Consider the following 13,677-nt stretch of genomic DNA (forward strand, 5'->3'; position numbering starts at 1 on the left):
TTATTCCCCGGAAATGCGTCATGAGGGGTGTGGTTATGACATCATGCTGAAAAGCAATATTTATCATTACAGACAAATTTCAAATGTTTATATCAGAATGCATTACTAATAATTTATTCTGTTAAACACCAATCTCGCTCAGCTCTGCCTGTCTGACCTGAACTGAGATGAGATGCATGATATGTCCTGGAGAAGTGTTGTTTAGTTTATCTGATAGTAAATCAAACTTTAACCCTTGTGTCCACTCTGCTGCAGCCATAAGATTTATCAGCCAGAAGGTTCACTGCACTAACCAATAATACCAAGCAGATCTGGTTGGTTTTTGTTATACAGTAAACTGAATTCATTACAAATGTGAGGCCATGTGCAGATTTTTTTCTAATATTAACATTTAATACCTTGTAGTCTTCAGCAATGATGTTTTTCTCATCCAGATCAAATGTCCGCCTTTGCTGCATAAGCAACTGCAGATGTTTGTAGTGCTTTGCAACATTTGGTCCACTGCAGGGCCTGCAAAAGAGGACTGCTGAACTAGAAAGCACCTCATCCATCTCTTTCAGCATTGTACAACACGCAAGAAGCCCAAATATATGCATTGAAAGCTTGTAGTGTTGGGGACTTCTACAAAGAAAGCAATTAAAAACAAAGATTATTATGATCATACATTTAATTTCAAACTGAATATAAAGTAATCATTCTAAAAATATATATATGTACTGTTTCTTGCAAAGATCCTTGGCATTCTTCATTATGTGCTGTTAGCGATCTAGGCCTGTAGGCCAGAGGTTTTGGACAATGGGGGAAGTTGTGATTGTCTGATTGGTCAGTTTGAATATCTCACACCTGGGTGCTAGTCACATGGTCGGGGGAAAGGATAAAAAGTTGATTACAATTGTTGCTCTGTCGCTTTTTGGATGCTGGCCTGCTCTTGAGCCAAAGTCTGTCTGTCTGTCTGTCTGTCTGTCTCTCTCTCTCTCTGTCTCTCTGTCTCTCTGTGTGTCTCTCTCTCTCTCTCATAATATTTTACGTATGCTGGGTACAATTAATGGTTTAAGTTATCATATCATGCATCTATTTTGTAACCATTTCAATAGTATAACCTTAACCATATTTTGACTGGCATCTAATTTGTAACTATTTTAAGTGTAAGCATAACCTTATTTTGTCACATTGAACCTTTTTAATTCATGGAGTCAGATTAAAACGAGATGATTGCATATGAGGAAAATGTGTCTTATTTAACCAAATTACTTTGTGACGCGGAAAGACGTGAACACGTGCGTCCTTCACCGCACCGGCTGGTCGGAAACCGGAAGTTGGGCCGGTCAGCCGGGCCTTACACATCTATGAAGAATGGGGAAGTCAAATGTGTCTGCAGGATATTACCCACTGATTAGAAGAAAGTACTTTTGCAGCAGATCTTCCAGACCCGTTCTGCAGAATGCAATTGAAATGGACTGCATGAGCACAAGTGAGCCATCACATGTGATCATAGCTGGCCTTTTGTTTGCCCCATTCCCATACATCCTGACAAGATCTGTCTGAAAAGCCTGCAGAAAGTAGGTCACAGAAGATGTTGTGTGGTCACATGTGACATAGGTGGCCACAGGTAAAGGTGATGCACCCTTGGAGGGATTTCTTACCACCAGCTCATACACATAGTGAGGGGGACTTTCTGCTCTTTCTTTTTGAATTATACTCCCTGTGGCGTCCAGGTACACTATGTCCTCCTTGCCTCTTTTGTAGAAGACAGAGAGTGTCTTCTTTGACCAGATTTCCTTTTGGGTGCATCATTACCCTCTGCAACACATTATTGTCTGTGCCACGCTGTTCATCAATCATGGTTTTTAAGCTTGTGAGCTCATCAGAATGACTTCGTTTTTTTTTTTTTTTTTTTTACTCCACATAATGTTCTTAAGGACTTCTTTGGATGGAGCATCATCCCTGTAACCTGAGTCAATGACCATTGGTGGAAGTTTTTGCATTGACTCCAAATATAAACTCCGGGGTAACTTGGTTGCAAGGACTTCTGCTGCTGACTGTCGTGCACCTGCACGCACTGGTCTTCTACGCAGTTCCTTGGTGTTATGGTACACATCACCTCCAGAGAAAACTGTAATACAGGAAAATTCATTCAAAAGAGGTTACAAAATGGTAGATATACTTTTGATATATTAGGCTTACTTCCCTGTTCACTAGCTTACAAATATGTTCACATGACAAACAACTTAAAGGTGCATTGCACAACTTTTCATGTTAAAAATACCCGTTTTCTAACCCATACATGCTTAACCCCCCTCTGAGGTCTGAGCTGTTTTCTGGGCCCTGGAGGTGGTCTGACATGCTCTGACATTTGTGTTTTTTTCTGTTACTAGTGACATTTTCATGGCTAAAGTCTAATTACACTGTATTTAGCACAAACTCTGCTACAATAATATATCAGCAGCATGTATGTAAAAGTTTGTAGTTTTGAGATAATGACATTTATGCGTGGTTTGTGAAAATACAAAAAAAAATTCTCACTGAAATAAGGCCATGAAACCCATACTGATTATTTCTTCACAAGACTTTTGAAAATTGTATGACATAGCCTAGAATATTTGCTCCAAAACTATGTGAAAATCACCCTGACTGCTCATTCAGATAAGACAATATATTGATTTAAAATTTCTAAGACGTGTTTTGTGTGACAAAGCCATATTCGAAGAGGCGTGATCATCTCATGAATATGTAAGCTTTTAACACCTGAGAAAGACAAAGACACTCCCCTAACTGCCCTATTAGGAGCGATCAGGCCCTGTCATTCAGAGCAACCTTGCACAAAGAATGAGGAGATTTAAAAAAGAATGGCTTTTAGATTGTTTGGATTTATTTACAACACAACACAATCCAAAAATGCAAATGACAAAAGAGCACATTGAAAACAATGATCCAAAGACAGAGACCTTTGTGCCATTCCTAAAAACATTGTACATACCTTTCATTTCCAAGGTGTTTGATTTTCACTTTACCATGTTCATGTACAGAGACTCATGTGAATGTTGAAGTCAGCAGGACTCAGTTGCATCTGGTCCCTGAAAGAAAAAAAAAACTGTGAACATACTGATATCAAGAGAAACTATAGGGCTGCACGATTTTGGGAATAGATTTTAGATTTTTCTGGTTAAAATTTCTTTTTAAAATTCACAGAATACACACACACACACACGTTTCCAACAATATATAATGAACATGAATATAGGCCTTGTAGGCATAGGCTACGCAGTGCTGCATAAAATAATAATAACAATAAATTAAATCTTCCAAAAGATTTCAAGAACAACTACGCTAGAGAAAAATATATTGATTATCATATGTTACTTCAAATGTTTCCATTCGTTATGATGATATGAAATGAGATAATAGTAAAAACATAAAGCCTAATGTTTGGTGCATTTTTCCTTTCAAACGCAATCGCGCTCCAAAATATGATACATTAAAACCCACAGCGCGCTCCAAAATATGATACATTCAAACCCACAGCGCGCTCCAAAATATGATAGCCTACATTCAAACGCGATCGCGCTCCAAAATATTAAACATTATGGTTATTAGTGGTGGGAGAAAAAATCGATCCATCGATGCATCGCGATTCTCTCTCCAACGATTCTGGATCGATTCTGAGAATTTCAGAATCGATTCTGAGCTTAGTTTTTTACCAGATGTGCGATGACGCTGAGTTTGCTTTAGGAACACCCGTCTTCTGCTTGCTAACAATTCCTCACACACGTACACAACTCGAACCTTCCGTAAAATAATCTTTCATAAAGTTCGGAAAGGTCGAAGCGAATTACAAGGACATTCACAGGCTTCGTTGCACAGGATGCGCTGTGAGAGACGCGCTTGTTTTGATGTTACACTTAAAGTGTGCTGTCTCGCCCGTCTGTATTTTCCTTACAAATGTTCTACGAAGTCATCATTTATGTGGTTTGGAATGCAGTGGACTTATATATTTAAAATATGAATCTCACTAACAGAAGGCTGCTTTCAATTTTAAATGCTGACGCGCGCTTTGTTTGTGTACGAGACTGCTCGCGCAAGCGGCTGTGCGACTCCATGTAAGTGGTTTAATATACTTGTGCAAAATGAACGTAAACACAGCCAGTTATGTCTTAAGGGATTAAACGGACAGGACAAACCACATTACTTCTTATATTTCAAAAGAGATCCGAGCGTGAATGCAGCTTAATAGATCTCCCGCAGTCTATGTCATAGTAAAATACAAAAGTACGATGAAGAAAAATCACTCACAGTTCTTGAATGGAAAATGTTCAGATAATCTTAAATACTGAAAGCACTCTTTGTTTGTTGTTTGTCATGTTTCTATGCTCCTCTTTATTATTTGCTACTTGCTTGTATGTTTTGAAGTTATATAAGTTTAAAATTCTTAAAATACAACTGTTTTAATTCTTTTTTTTAATTTGTAATTATTTTTAAAAAAGTACTTAATTACTTATGTAAACTAATGAATTAATAAGGGGGGAAAAGTAGATAAAGAATCGATCTGGAATCGGATCGTGACCTCCAGAATCGGAATCGGATCGGATCGTGAGGTGACTAAAGATTCCCACCTCTAATGGTTATACATATCTATGTTTGAGCAGATATCCACAAACAGTATTTAACAGTAAACACGGGTCTAAATAGTATAATATTCACCATATATCTAGCAACAGTTCAATTGCAATGTGAAGTTTATGCAACAATACCATAAACTAGTAAGAATTTCTTACCTTACATCTTTCTTGTCTTCAAATCGCGTACTCTGGGGGTAAATCCAATGTAAGCTCAGACGTGTCTTCCAAACTCGACGAAAAGCAGAGACTTGTGAAGTGTTTTGGTGTTTTGTGTTTGAGGTAACGAGGGCGTTCGCGTTCCATGTGGAGATTTGCATGTGAATCACTTTTGCGCGAGTGGGCGTGTCGAATTAAAAAATAATTAGCAAGCGTTTGAGATACTGGACATCCTGTTGGTTTTATACAAATTACTTAAACAGAGAATATTTGTTTTCAGTTTGAATCCGATCATTTAAAAGTACACACTTAAATGTGTATAAAGGTATATGGCTCATAAATGTGTGAGAAGGATTCGCTGAGTTATGTTTCAGTTTATAGACGTGCTCAAGAAAAAAAAGTTCACCGCGACGGAGAGGCAGAACGCACACCCTGTTTATTTTCTTTATTTTACAAAAGCACAATGTTTTGATTTGATTGTAAGTGGACACATACAAAAGTAGAAATATCACAGATTCTTTTTTTATATTTCTTTTTTCTTTATAACCATAAATGACGGAGTAATTTAAGTTTATGTTGCTGCTATGTGAAAAAAATCCAGCAAAACGCGTCGGCGCGTTTCTCGACCTCAGAGGGTTAAACAATTGCCTGATGGGCTGAATGAGCCCTTCTCTGATCACTGCGATTGTCTCTATAATCCTGTACAGAAAAATAAATAAGAGGGATTCGGGTCGGAATTTGAGACTGGGCGTGACGTCGTGCGCGTTCACGGCACGCTCACCTGGCTGTCTGGCAGGTTTGTGTATTCGCCGCCATTCTCCGTAGAAGATGGATTCTAAAGAGACCGGCTTGTAGTTCATTTCAAACACCAGACTTTGCCTTTGTTTTCTTTAAAACTCCACAGTAAAATATCTTCGAAAATAGTTAAACTGAAAAAAGTTCAGCAGTTGTTAAAGGGATAGTTTACTTTAAAATGAAAATTATGTTATCATTTACTCACCCTCAAGTTATTTCAAACCTGTATGAATTTCTTTCTTCTGCTGAACACAAAGGAAGATATTTTGAAGAATGTCAGTAACCAAACAGTTAACTGGTCCCATTGACTTCCATAGTATTTTTTTTTCCTACTATGGAAGTCAATGGGACCAGTTAACTGTTTGGTTACTGACATTCTTCAAAATATCTTCCTTTGTGTTCAGCAGAAGAAAGAAATTCATACAGGTTTGGAACAACTTGAGGGTGAGTAAATGACATAATTTTCATTTTAAAGTAAACTATCCCTTTAACAACTACTGAACTTTTTTCAGTTTAACTATTTTCGAAGATATTTTACTCTGGAGTTTTAAAGAAAACAAAGGCAAAGTCTGGTGTTTGAAATGAACTACAAGCCGGTCTCTTTAGAATATCCCTTTAATAGGTTTCACTTGTTGTTCAGTCAATTCGATGAATAACCGCAGAAATACAGGTCTTTCTCAGCTTTTTGTCACCTCCATGTATCCGTACCGTAATTCCACAAATAGACGAGCATCAATATCTACACAGCGGCTGGCTTGACCGAGCGTTTCCAGATGACGGCTCATTTGACCGCGGTGATCTACCGCGGGATCGAGACCTTCCAAAAACATGTCCTCTTCTTCAGAGTCGACGCTGAACACAGCACTCTCTTCGGAATATTCGACATTTTCTTCATCATTGCTTCGCAGATGTTCTTGTCACAGGTCGGGGTGGAGCGCCAGCGGGCCACCCACCCCTCCGCTTGCGTGCCGCCCCTGAGGAGCTGACCGTGGACACGAAGGAGACGGACACAGAATTAAAAATAAATGTTCTTTATTAAATAAATAAAATAGTTTCTCTTCAGCATTAGTAGGCTCTTCCAGCATTAACAGGCTCTTCCAGCATTTGCAGGCTCCTCCAGCATTTGCAGGCTCCTCCAGCATTTGCAGGCTCCTCCAGCATTTGCAGGCTCCTCCAGCATTAGCAGGCTCCTCCAGCATTAGCAGGCTCTTCACTAGCATTAGCAGGCTCTTCACTAGCATTAGCAGGCCCTTCCAGCATTAGCCGGCTCTTCACTAGCCTCAGGCAGAGATTGGAAGACACGTGCAACTCACAGCATTAACAGGCTCGTCCAGCATTAGCAGGCTCTTCCAGCATTAGCAGGCTCTTCCAGCATTAGCAGGCCCTTCCAGCATTAGCCGGCTCTTCACTAGCCTCAGGCAGAGAGAGAAGTGGATACAGGTAACTCACAGCATTAGCAGGCTCTTCCAGCATTAGTAGGCTCTTCACTAGCATTAGCAGGCCCTTCCAGCATTAGCCGGCTCTTCACTAGCCTCAGGCAGAGAGAGAAGTGGATACAGGTAACTCACAGCATTAGCGGCTCTTCCAGCATTAGCAGGCTCTTCACTAGCCTCAGGCAGAGAGTGGAGGATACATGTACTCACAGCGTTAGCAGGTTCTTCACTGGACTCAGGCAGAGAGAGGAATGGATACGTGTAACTCACAGCATTAGCAGGTTCTTCACTGAACTCAGGCAGAGAGAGGAATGGATACGTGTAACTCACAGCATTAGCAGGTTCTTCAAGCATTAGCAGGTTCTTCACTGGACTCAGGCAGAGAGAGGAATGGATACGTGTAACTCACAGCATTAGCAGGTTCTTCACTGAACTCAGGCAGAGAGAGGAATGGACAGCTGTGACTGCGAGTGAACAGCAGAAATAATTCCCACACTCGCATATCCACCACACACTGTAAGGTTTCACTCGTGCTCATTTCCACAATAAAACTGCAATTCAACAGACTCACGGTGCAACCAAGGCTTACACCCGCAATCCAGCCGAAGTTTTCTCTGTCTCTGTCTCTCTCTCTCTTTCTCTCCCGCGGCCTCCCTCCGCATCCGCGGCCGCTCACGTGCTGCGTGCCTCACATCTCGAACTGTGCTCCTCCCCCCTCCTCCCCCAAAGTGTGCTTTTATGAGCCACCTTCCTGCTACATGTCCCAATCACCTGTTGACATTTTCCCCCGCACAGCTGCCAGCGATTACCCTCATTCGCGGCGTTTTTCCAGCTTCCGTGTATCCCCGGGACCGGCCTTGTGTTACAACAGAGGGTCCCCGCTACAACAACTTCCCGACTTGTAGTTCCGGCCTTCGTCACCCCGTGACATCCTCCCCCATCAATCCGCTCCAGTCCCTGGATGCTGAAGAACAGAAAAAAAAGAAAAGGGAGAAAAAAAACTGGTCGCCATACCTTCGGCCCACGGTCGCTCAACTCAGGGCGGCAATCCTGCCGACTACGCCATTTTATGTCACAGGTCGGGGTGGAGCGCCAGCGGGCCGCCCACCCCTCCGCTTGCGTGCCGCCCCTGAGGAGCTGACCGTGGACACGAAGGAGACGGACACAGAATTAAAAATAAATGTTCTTTATTAAATAAATAAAATAGTTTCTCTTCAGCATTAGTAGGCTCTTCCAGCATTAACCCCCTGAGGTCTACGGTATCGCCGGCGATACCAGCTCGCTTTTTTTTTATTAGTGTAAAAGAAACTCATAAATACTCTGTTGACTTTGATTTTCCATAGGAGTTTCATACATCAATCGATTCTGTTAAATGTGTATTATTTTTGTGTATACTCACAATAAAAACAAAGTGTTGTGCTTTTTGCCAAATAAAACAAAGTGTTGTGCTTTTTGCCAAATAAAGAAAAATAAACACGAAGCGAGTTCTGCCTTCTCTCTGCCAGTGAAGTCCATTCTGAAACGCGTCCGAAAATGAACAATAACTGAGCGAATACTCAGTCAAACAGGCATACAAACACACAGGCATGAAGCTTGAATTCTCTTCTTTTAAATGAAGTAATTTATATAAAAAACAAATATTCTCATCTTGTGAAATCTGTATTAAAAGAGAGCGATTCCAGTCGACCTAATTACAGCTAATTCAGATGTAATGTGACTCCGCCCACGGAGAGCGCGCGCTATTCAAACGCAAATGGTTGAGGCAATCCTGTGAACGCCCCCATCAGCTCGAGAAAAGTTTATTTAGATCATTACTTGTTTACACCGTCTTGCAGCACTGTGAGGATTAATAGGCTACTAATGGAAAATGTCCCTCAGAAGTGCGGGTATATCGAGGAGCGAGCTGCGGAATACTAGTAAGTTTTTTCCTTCTCACGTGAATTTCTTCACGTGGGTTTCTGTTTATGAATGAATAAACGGCAGAGATGCGCGCTGTTTACCACAGCTGGCAAAGACAGTTTAAATTTAAATCGCGTGTGTGAATGAATGATGATGTTTTAGCAAACTGTATTGCTATACTGAGATGAGTAAAAAATCGACTGAATGTTGAAATAAAATGTAGGCTATTTGTATAAGCAACGTATTAAACTGCAAATTAACAATATGCCCTAATATTTCATGAAAACAACGTTACAGTCAGACGAAATATGAAAGACAACATTTTGTTGACTAGATTTGGGTACAGTTTTTACTGTAGAATATACTGCCACATCAAATAAGCTTTTGTTTAGCAATTTCTATATATAAAATACTATTTTTGTCAAAAATAAAGTCATCAACTAAGATGTTAGCTGTTCCAATGTTGGCTATATTCAAACTAATGAATACATAGATAAAATGTAGGCCTATAATCATTTTTTTTTACAAAGAAAGAGTACACTTGAAATATTGTTGAAATTGTAATTATTGTTGTAATTGTAACCGTTTTAATAAAATAGCAAAACATATTTACAAGATAGATGTAAGCAAAATCTTAAATGGTCAATATAAGTCTTCTTCTAAATATATCTTTTGTCCTTGCATTGTGGCTCAGTCAGTGTCACACCTGAGTGAATGGCTCATCATTATGCAGAGTGGGTGTATTCTAAGGTGTAAACCACTCCTCGTTCACGCCCCCCTCGCATATTGGCTTTCCAAGCAAAACCTGTTTTACATCAATTTAAATCAATGTATGGTTTTATGTGAACGATAAAGCAAGACTATTTTCACATAATTTTGAAGAAAAAACTCTAGGCGAGGACATCCATTAGTCAAAAGTCTTATTGCCACATATTTAGTATGTGTTTTGTGGCCTTATTTCAAAAACTTTAATTTTTAGTTTTTTCGATAACCACGCATAAACATTATTCTCTCAAAAATGAAAACATGTACATACATGTGGCTCACATATTATTGTAGTCCTGTTTGTGCTATATAGAGTGAATTTACACCTTTGCCATTAATATGTTTATAAGCAACTGAAAAAAGCACAAATGTCAGAGCATGTCAGAACACCCCCAGGGCCCAAAAAACCGCTCAGACTCCAGAGGGTTAACAGGCTCTTCCAGCATTAGCAGGCTCTTCCAGCATTTGCAGGCTCTTCCAGCATTTGCAGGCTCCTCCAGCATTTGCAGGCTCCTCCAGCATTAACAGGCTCTTCACTAGCCTCAGGCAGAGATTGGAAGACACGTGCAACTCACAGCATTAACAGGCTCGTCCAGCATTAGCAGGCTCTTCCAGCATTAGCAGGCTCTTCAGCACCAGCAGGCTCTTCACTAGCATTAGCAGGCCCTTCCAGCATTAGCCGGCTCTTCATTAGCCTCAGGCAGAGAGAGAAGTGGATACAGGTAACTCACAGCATTAGCAGGCTCTTCCAGCATTAGTAGGCTCTTCACTAGTGTCACAGGTCGGGGTGAAGCGCCAGCGGGCCGCCCACCCCTTCGCCTGCGTGCCGCCCCTGAGGAGCTGACCGAGGGCACAAAGGAAGACAGACACAGAATTCAAAAATAAATATTCTTTATTAAATAAATAAAAACAGTTTCTCTTCAGCATTAGTAGGCTCTTCCAGCATTAGTAGGCTCTTCCAGCATTTGCAGGCTCCTCCAGCATTTACAGGCTCTTCACTAGCATTAGCAGGCCCTTCCAGCATTAGCCGGCTCTTCACTAGCCTCAGGCAGAGAGAGAAGTGGATACAGGTAACTCACAGCATTAGCAGGCTCTTCCAGCATTAGTAGGCTCTTCACTAGCATTAGCAGGCCCTTCCAGCATTAGCAGGCTCTTCAGCACCAGCAGGCTCTTCACTAGCATTAGCAGGCCCTTCCAGCATTAGCCGGCTCTTCACTAGCCTCAGGCAGAGAGAGAAGTGGATACAGGTAACTCACAGCATTAGCAGGCTCTTCCAGCATTAGTAGGCTCTTCACTAGCATTAGCAGGCCCTTCCAGCATTAGCCGGCTCTTCACTAGCCTCAGGCAGAGAGTGGAGGATACATGTACTCACAGCGTTAGCAGGTTCTTCACTGGACTCAGGCAGAGAGAGGAATGGATACGTGTAACTCACAGCGTTAGCAGGTTCTTCACTGGACTCAGGCAGAGAGAGGAATGGATACGTGTAACTCACAGCGTTAGCAGGTTCTTCACTGAACTCAGGCAGAGAGAGGAATGGACAGCTGTGACTGCGAGTGAACAGCAGAAATAATTCCCACACTCGCATATCCACCACACACTGTAAGGTTTCACTCATGCTCATTTCCACAATAAAACTGCAATTCAACAGACTCACGGTGCAACCAAGGCTTACACCCGCAATCCAGCCGAAGTTTTCTCTGTCTCTCTCTCTCTTTCTCTCCCGCGGCCTCCCTCCGCATCCGCGGCCGCTCACGTGCTGCGTGCCTCACATCTCGAACTGTGCTCCTCCCCCCTCCTCCCCCAAAGTGTGCTTTTATGAGCCACCTTCCTGCTACATGTCCCAATCACCTGTTGACATTTTCCCCCGCACAGCTGCCAGCGATTACCCTCATTCGCGGCGTTTTTCCAGCTTCCGTGTATCCCCGGGACCGGCCTTGTGTTACAACAGAGGGTCCCCGCTACAACAACTTCCCGACTTGTAGTTCCGGCCTTCGTCACCCCGTGACATTCTTCCAATGCAGCTGCAGGAGAAAATAACTTCTTTCCCCGACGTGAATCCATTGCAGCAGGCGAATGCAAACAGAGCGGGCGCTAGCAGAACTATGACAACTTCTGTGTGTCACGACAAGCACGTGTGCGTAAATTTCCAGGAAGCCAATGGTTGCGCAAACAAAGGAACAATGTAATAGACGCGAGTGTCACGGGGTGACTATGTTCAGTGGGGGAGGAACACACGCCAGGGAATGGGTTTCGCTTGGGGAATGTTTTTAATGTAACACCCCGCAAAATGGCTGCCCCCTGTGTCTAGATGTAAACAGTTGTCAATCTAGCGATCTATTAGACAAACTAGCTTCAGGTGTTCGGCGGGAAGAAACTAGGCTGGCGATTGGTACGCATGTTGAGCGGGAGTGCTTTATATGTTCGATGTTGTCGGCAGTATGGAGTCAGCAGATTCGGGGGAAAAGACGTCACCCAGAAAAGGCATCCATTACACACCCTAAAAAGAATACCCACAAAACACAGCAAATTTATAAGGGAGACAAAAACAACACGTTTATAATGAAGACAAAACACCATATTTATAAAGAAGACAAAACAGCAGCGTAGTCTGGGTCCGTGTGCACTTACACATCTCCGAGCTGGAAGCACACCATTAGGCACGACCCCCAACCTGCACACACACACACACACACACACACACTTGCAGCAGTGAGGTTTAAGCACTTTTCAAAGCATAAGAGAATCCCCAAAAAGAGATCATACTCACTGCGCCAGAACAACGTATATTAAACGACTGCATGCTGCAACATGCTCTCACTGCACTGTAACGACTGCAGAACAGGCTTTAGGTTACACACCAACATTACACAGAAAAATAAATCACATGCCACTTTACACTCATCCACATACCTGAGATATAAAATAAGAAAGTAACCCAAACTACACGACTCCATCAGGAAAAGGCAGAAAATGGAAAACAAGGAGGTAACCAGAAATAGCTAAACACAAGCTTAGCTACCTGTGCTTTTATTATAAGTGCAATCATGATAATGATTAACCAGCCGGTATCTGACAAAGCTGAATCCATGGGGAAATTATTCCCATTCTCCACCAGGGGGAGTAATGGAGGAAAATCCCCAATCTGCTACACTTAGCAAGTAACTCCATAATAGAGAGAAAATTCCCTTTGTTCTCTCCCTCGGTTTCATTATTTGCTCGCTGAGCTATATTTTGCATTGCTGTGAGAAGCAGGGTTTCCGCAATTGTTTTAATGTACTCTCTATTTTCCTTTACTAGTTTTTCATATTCTGCACTTAAAGAGGCTGAGAGAGAACATTTGCTTTCTGGTAATTTTTCTTTCCAGGCTAACATAGTATTGGTATGTGATTCTGATTTTGCACGGCTAGCAAATCCTCCATCGCTAAAGGTTGCTCTCTTCCAGTGCCTGAATCCTTCAGATGTAAATGCTGAATCACGTGAAGAAGGGAGACTGAAGTGCCGGCAGGCATAGCAGAAGGCAGCATCTTTACTTTGAGAATATTCCAGCCATTTATGGGTACTGTATCACTCTTTCATGAAGCCCCGTCTTCGATCGCCTATGAGGGTCCGAGGGAAGCCCTTCAGAAGTGGCTGTTTGGGTCTCTCGGCTCTTGACTGGGATATATCTAGGGCTGTAGTCAAGACCACCTTTGTCGAGTCCAAGACAAGTCCAAGACCAGGACTAGTCGAGTCCAAGTCAAGACCAAGTCCAAAGAGGTTCGAGTCCAAGACAAGACCGAGTCCAAAAAGGTTCGAGTCCGAGTCAAGACCGAGTCCAGGACAGGAAAAAAAACTCTTATGCATGACATTATCAAGACAATCATTTTGGGCTATTATTTGTTGATCTAAAAGAAAAAACAGTGTCAAAGAGCTGACTCTATTTAAAAAAATATAGCCTATAGAAATTAATCATTATGTAATAATGAAATAATGAATGATTTAATTTAAATTTAATAATGATTTAATTAAAAATA

General features: G+C 41.8%; 1 long non-coding RNA gene across 1 annotated transcript in view; it reads right to left on the reverse strand.

Annotated features, from left to right (window-relative positions):
* Positions 1-4,621: 4,621 nt before the first annotated feature.
* LOC309496565 overlaps positions 4,622-13,677 on the reverse strand; it is a 381,708-nt gene continuing 372,652 nt past the window's right edge. The window contains exon 3 of the long non-coding RNA XR_014205160.1: positions 4,622-5,399. This is a non-coding gene — a long non-coding RNA (uncharacterized lncRNA). The remainder of the gene's footprint in view (positions 5,400-13,677) is intronic.

The sequence above is a fragment of the Leuciscus leuciscus genome, assembly GCF_965113295.1.
Source record: "Leuciscus leuciscus genome assembly, chromosome: 4".
NCBI classification, from domain to species: domain Eukaryota; kingdom Metazoa; phylum Chordata; class Actinopteri; order Cypriniformes; family Leuciscidae; genus Leuciscus; species Leuciscus leuciscus.